Source organism: Pseudoliparis swirei, chromosome 8, assembly GCF_029220125.1.
Source record: "Pseudoliparis swirei isolate HS2019 ecotype Mariana Trench chromosome 8, NWPU_hadal_v1, whole genome shotgun sequence".
Classification (NCBI taxonomy): domain Eukaryota; kingdom Metazoa; phylum Chordata; class Actinopteri; order Perciformes; family Liparidae; genus Pseudoliparis; species Pseudoliparis swirei.
Genome location: NC_079395.1, coordinates 15796484 through 15804224, shown reverse-complemented (window position 1 = coordinate 15804224; position 7741 = coordinate 15796484).

The following is a 7741-nucleotide window of genomic DNA, read 5'->3' as shown; positions in this document are numbered from 1 at the left end:
TGTTGAAGGCACTGGAAAAGTCGAAGAACATGACTCTCACAGTGTTTCCAGCCTTTTCCAGGTGAGAGAGGCATCGCTGCAGCAGGAAGATGACGGCGTCATCCACCCCGATGCCAGGTTGGTAGGCGAACTGAAGTGGGTCCAGCGATGAGCTCACCAGGGGGCGAAGCTGGACAAGGACCAACCTCTCCAGGGTCTTCATCAGGTGGGAGGTTAATGCCACCGGCCTGAAGCTGTTGAGGTCCTTGGGCCGCGGGGTCTTCGGTACTGGTACCACACAGGAGGTCTTCCACAGCTGTGGTACTTTCCCCAGCCTCAAGCTGAAGTTGAAGACGTAAAACCGCAAAATCATATTTTCTTACTGATCTCGCTGTAGACCTGTTTTTAGAAGAACGACCGACAAACAGATACGTTGCACTACCATCACTTACAATCAACTATCCGGTGACTAATCACGCCCACATGAGGCTATTTTCATGCCGTTGAAACACAATGTTACATTACCTGTGTTATGGGATCAACTATGTTCTGTCAACTCGTGCCTGACTTTTCTCAAATAAAGCCTTGTTAATGCTCTTTGTGGTGACAGTATGGTCTGTTTTTGTAATAGTGTAATGTTTAGGAATTCATCAGATATCACTAAAGTGCACTGTAGTATTGTAATTGACAGCGTATATACAAAAATAGCCATCTTATCAAATGTGCTTACAATGCCGAAAAACAGTCAAGAACAAATGCGGTGGCTTATTGGCTGTAAAGCATTGTTGTAAAACACTCTTGGGGTCAAAATGGTCTGATACAAAACAATCATGGGCTTGATAAACATTAAACTGGTTCGGTATAAAAGACGCAATACAAAATGTTTTACCACCAAATAACTCTAATCACTATAATTGCCATTGTGCTTTTTGGCTACTCTGAAAAGCCTCCAAAGGAGCTCCACCCAATCAAGAATCATGGAGCTATCTGGTCATTAACAGACATGAATTGCTGTATTACTGGTTGAGTTTTGTCAGAACTTGGAGCTCATCTCGATCATTTATTTAAGAACTTGGGCAAAAGACAAACACAATCTTGTTGACTGATGTTGGCTTGGCCAAACAAGCCCTTGCCAATAACTTTGGGCCTTTATTGACCCCCTGTCAGTTTGATTAAAAAATATGCACCTTGTTCATTTTGACACGTTGCCCAACTTAGGTAATTATTTCATGACCAAACACATGTTATAGAGCAGTATTTTATAATCAATTAATCTTCTCCATCAATTTCCAAGTAAAAATCTGGAACATTTGACTATGTAACCCTGAGCTTTGAAAGAGTACATGTTTTACTCTGTTTTTGCATTTGCTAGAAACAAATGATTAAGCAAGTCATAAAGAAAATAAATGCCAGATTAGTCGTGTGGCAGCTGTGGAGGTGTGTGGGGGTGGGGTCTCTAATTGGCCTCGGCTGCTCCCATAAAGGAGCAGTAGGGAGAGGGGTGTGGGAGAGTGTAGAGGTGGAGAGCAGAATCACAGTCTGTTGGCTGAAGTGTGGTAAATAAAGAATGTTACCGAACAGAACCTCGGGCTAGTCTTTGGTGCTTTGGGGGGAAACCACGGGTGACGGCCACAGAGCTTTAACAAGTCGATAATAATAACCAGTCGGGTTGTTAAGCCACACTAACGCGCCCTCTCCAAAAGGACAAACCTCCTCATCATGATACATTTTCTGTCTCTCATGAGCTTCTGAAGCATGAAGCCTCGCTGCAGGCTCTCTCCAGTCTCCCCACCAGACATGGCACATACTCTTGAGCCCTGGGAAATATCAACCCTGTTAGGAATAAGAACATCAGCTGGAACTCGTGCCTCACGTCCGTGCATGAAGAAGAAAGGGGTGAAACGAGTGCTGGCATGTCTGGATGTGTTGTAGGCAAAAGCCACCTGCTTCACATAATCATCCCAGTCACCTCCATGTGAAAGCAGCATCTTCGCCAGCTGGTCAATCAGAGTCCACCATACCGTATGATTTGGGGTTGTAGGCAGTAGTGCGTGTCTTTTTGATACCAAACAACTCTCAGAGACTGAATCACCTCTGCCTCAAACTGTCGGCCTTGGTGCAGGACCTCAGGGATCCCGTGCACGAGCACATAGTCATCGAACAGGCAGCGAGCCACTGCGTGAGCAGTCTGATTGGGCAGCGGATACAGGTTAACAAATTTGGTGAAATAGTCCTCTACCACCAATATAACCGAGCGTTATGGGTTTGTGTATCTGGTGCACTTATCACACGTGAACAGTCGGGAGAACAAACGTGTCGCTCAGCCCACGGCTTCACTCTCTCTTTATTTCCCCCCAAACTCCTGTTACCTTTTCTCTCTACGGCAACCCCAAAGGGACATATCATCTGCAACACCAACACACCTGAAACAGTCTGTTACAGGAGTAATGTTATGCCACTTTATATTTAAGGACTACTTAAGGGGGGGGTGACACACTAACAAAAAAGATCAGGGCAGCAAAGAGCAGCTACTGTTAAAGTTGAAAAACAAGTCTTCTTCCAACGATCTTGAATGGAGAGGCTGGCATCACTGAATGATTGAAAGTCAGCGCTCAGCTTCAATCACTGATGTTAAAAAGCACAAACCAAGCCAGAAATCAAGGTGTAGTTATAGATTCAGACCTCAACCTGAACAGCCATATCAAGACATTTAGAATATCAGCCTACGATCCCCTGAAGAATAAATCAAGGGTTAGAGGACTTATGTCTCAACAGGATTCAGAGAAACTTGTCCATGCATTTATCTTCAGTAGACTTGACGACTGTAACGGTGCGTTCACAGGTCTCTGTAAAAAGTCAGTCAGAAAGCTGCAGCTCGAGTCCTCACAAAAACCAGGAAAGTGGATCACATCCCTCCAGTTCTGAGGTCTTTGCACTGACGTCCTGTCCAACAAAGAATTGACTTCAACATCCTCCTAAATACATCAACTGCTACTTTACGAACCACCCCGACCCCTCAGGTCATCTGGGTCTACTTTCTGTTCCAAGACTCACAACTAATTAAAAATAAATTTTAAAAATGTGATAAACAGAGAACAAATGATATCACATAATTAAGTTAAAATTCAAATTTAACAATGACATGAGGAAACAGAACACGCTTTGAATGAGTTGACACTATGTTATCATGTGAATAAACTCGTTGTTCTGGTCGAACAATGGTTCAATTGTCTCAAAGGGAGTCAGTGAATTTCCAGTATGGGGACATTTCGGACAGCACACGAAAGTAAACACACGTGCACACATTAGACAACCTGAGCAAAGTTACAAAGTTTATAACGATTCAGTTTATTTGTATTATGTGGCCCGCTTTTATTGCGGAAAGATCCACTCAAGCTTTGTGTTCAAATATGTGCATTACTGGGAAAATCAGTCAAGAGTAACTTGTGGAAATAATTAAACCTTAGGAACATCTTAGTGTCGCTTCTCTTGGGTTTGGCAAATAGTTTGGCTCTTGAGGCAGGATTACCAGACAGGGCTCTGGTCAATTACATTATTTTATCAATTATTTAGCATGAGACTTCAGGCTAAATTAAAATAGACTTTGTCCCTTTATTCCAGGAATATGGAATTGGTGTCAATTCAGTAATTACTCTGACTCTAACCCTGGCGTGAAAAAAACTCTATTTTCACCAACGTCCACTGAGTCCACGTCAACCTCCTTTCCTCACTTTGGTCTCACTCTGGTGTCACACGAGTCCTTAATGTGTGCTGCCTCACGAGTGACGGCAGCACACATTATAAGCCACTTGGAATTGGCAATAAAGCTCACAACCAAGTAGCTCCTCGACTTCGAGGTCTTGCGTCTGAACGTGTTTGCTGTGACAGTGAGCAAGTTGTTCCTTTCATGTTCAAGGCTGAAAACAAATGGACTATGAAATGGGATAAAAGTGTGCTCCTGTTACTTTTCCACCAACTCAAGTTATCAACATTATTCACCACCTGTCCACCAGTTGTCCATATACAGTATATATATATGTATATAATATATACATATATATATATTAGGGCTGTGAAACGATTACAATTTTTAATCGGATTAATCACAGGTTTTTGTGGATTAATCATGATTAATCACATATTACCGATATTCTCGGTATATTTTGTGAGAACATAGAGATTTATGACAAAAGACGGATATACAGGACTGTCTCAGAAAATTAGAATATTGTGATAAAGTTCTTTATTTTCTGTAATGCAATTAAAAAAACAAATGTCATGCATTCTGGATTCATTACAAATCAACTGAAATATTGCAAGCCTTTTATTCTTTTAATATTGCTGATTATGGCTTACAGCTTAAGAAAACTCAAATATCCTATCTCTAAATATTAGAATATCATGAAAAATTATACTAGTAGGGTATTAAACAAATCACTTGAATCGTCTAATTAACTCGAAACACCTGGAAACACATTTTCAAATGTTTGATTTTGTTTTGCTGTTATAAATCTTTTTTTTAACTTGGTCTGAGGAAATATTCAAATTTTATGAGATAGGATTTTAGAGTTTTCTTAAGCTGTAAGCCATAATCAGCAATATTAAAAGAATAAAAGGCTTGCAATATTTCAGTTGATTTGTAATGAATCCAGAATGCATGACATTTTTGTTTTTTAAATTGCATTACAGAAAATAAAGAACTTTATCACAATATTCTAATTTTCTGAGACAGTCCTGTATACATGTATACATTCTTCTATACAATGGTGCTGCAACTCAGCAGTTATTTAGCAGTTTTCTTCCATATGGAACATTAATACATCTTCATCCTAAACAGAATGTTTAACCCTCCTGTTACCTTTCGGGTCAATTTGACCCCATTCAATGTTTAATGTCGGTGTTCTTTCGGGTCAATTTGACCCCCGGCTGTTTTTCACTGTGTCAAACATACAAGAAATATCAACTTTTTTTTTTATTTAAAGGGCTATTTAGGTAGTCAACAAACAAACATAAAGTACCTCACACTTAAACTTGGGAAGCAATATTAATTCTAATAATTTTCTGGAGGTTTTAATTGCTGGGGTCAAATTGACCCCGAGGGTAAAATATGTTCGTAAATGTAAAGGTAACAGGAGGGTTAAACAGAGCATTTTTCTCTTGTTTGTCAACCATTAACTCCACCATGATACAATCAAAAGGTGGACAGATTGACAAGTGACTTTTTTTTTGCTCGGTCCCGATGCGCGCGCACGGAGCTTTGTGGCGAGCGAGACGGAGATCGATAAGTGTAAACGCAACGCGTAGAGACAGAAATGACATGCTGCTGTGGAGATACGATCAACAACAGACGTTTAGTTTAATAAAAGAACAAAGACGTGCTATAGAGAACATGTCAGGGGGCGGGCCAATCTCTTTAATGTCATGCGATCTACCGACACTACGCCGCGATCGACTGGCAGGTCGCGATCGACGTGTTGAGACCCTGATCTACAGGAAGTAAAAGTCGTAACAAGGTTTCCGGAGGTGAACCTGCGGAAGGATCATTACCGATGAACAGACCGTCTGCATAAGAGCGGACAGAGTTCAGATTGAAGTGGTGTATTGGAAGCTCATTTTGCAAGTGACTTTTTTTTCGTCCCGACGACCAACAACAGACGGATTGGAAGCTCATTCTGCGCATGCGTTAAATGCGTTTAAAAAAACAACTAGTTAAACCTGTAATTGGATTAACTGAGTTAACGCGTTATTTTTCACAGCACTAATATATATATATATATATAAATATATATAATTATATAGATAAATATATAAATAAACATATATTTATATATATATACATATATATATAATTATATATATAAATATATAAATATATATATATAGTGTCCTCTTTAACCAGCATTCCCCTCTTCAACATCTATGCGATTGTCCACGTTGCCGTGAATCTCTGGCTTAGTTTTTGATCTGCCCTCTTGCCTCATGGCTACTGGTCTCTTACAGATTTAAGACTCTCTCATTATCTGCCTTGTGAGTGGCTTTGTGTCTTTATCCCTGTCACAGTTTCCTGAACCCTCACAGATTACTGTGCCTTTGTCAATCCGTGCTGACGCTTCACTCGGCAGCATTGCTGTAATGAGACCTCTTGATAACACAGCGAGTCAATGGCGTGTTTCTGTGCCGCATGGCACACGTTAACATTTAACGCATGCTTTATCTTTACGAAAATCAATCACGGTTTTAAGTCCACTCTTGTAGTCTTTCTGCTCAAGTGAGCATCATTTCCTCGGGAGGCAGCAGACAAATTATATATGGATTTTGTAATCAAAGTTTTAGAAAACCACACAAATATGAATATTTACGGCTATTAGTCAACAACTTCAAATTTTATAAAAAATGTTCCAAGCCATCTTCCTGAAATACCTGTGGCTGTCGGTGACGACAGTCCACAAGGCCCTCCCTCCTGTCTGACTGACTCACAGGGCGGATAAGCTTATCATCAATGATGGTTGGGCAGGGGGTTAATAAGGCATTATTGGACATTGCACACAGACTTTCAGTCCGTTTACATCCCATGAACAACTGCCTCTTCAGATGAACTGAAAAATATTGCATAAAACAACGGCAAGTGTGCCACTGTGAACAAATGCAGTCTTTCCCAGGAAGGGCTTGGGTATTTTGCAGTAGGCGAGATGTAAAGTCGAGTGCAGGAGTGAGCCGGCGATGATTCATCTGGACACCCACACACGACGTTATCAACATTATTCACCACCTGTCCACCAGTTGTCCATATACAGTATATATATATATATAATATATACATATATATATATTAGGGCTGTGAAACGATTACAATTTTTAATCGGATTAATCACAGGTTTTTGTGGATTAATCATGATTAATCACATATTACCGATATTCTCGGTATATTTTGTGAGAACATAGAGATTTATGACAAAAGACGGATATATACATTTATACATTCTTCTATACAATGGTGCTGCAACTCAGCAGTTATTTAGCAGTTTTCTTCCATATGGAACATTAATACATCTTCATCCTAAACAGAATGTTTAACCCTCCTGTTACCTTTCGGGTCAATTTGACCCCATTCAATGTTTAATGTCGGTGTTCTTTCGGGTCAATTTGACCCCCGGCTGTTTTTCACTGTCAAACATATAAGAAATATCAACTTTTTTATTTATTTAAAGGGCTATTTAGATAGTCAACAAACAAACATAAAGTACCTCACACTTAAACTTGGGAAGCAATATTAATTCTAATAATTTTCTGGAGGTTTTAATTGCTGGGGTCAAATTGACCCCGAGGGTAAAATATGTTCGTAAATGTAAAGGTAACAGGAGGGTTAAACAGAGCATGTTTCTCTTGTTTGTCAACCATTAACTCCACCATGATACAATCAAAAGGTGGACAGATTGACAAGTGACTTTTTTGCTCGGTCGATGCGCGCACGGAGCTTTGTGGCGGCGAGGCGGAGATCGATAAGTGTTAACGCGGAAGACAGAAATGACATGCTGCTGTGGAGATACGATCAACAACAGGCGTTTGGTTTAATAAAAGAACAAAGCGTGCTCTAGAGAACATGTCAGGGGCGGGCCAATCTTTTTAATGTCATGCGATCTACCGACACTACGCCGCGATCGACTGGCAGGTCGCGATCGACGTGTTGAGACCCTGGTCTACAGGAAGTAAAAGTCGTAACAAGGTTTCCGGAGGTGAACCTGCGGAAGGATCGTTACCGATG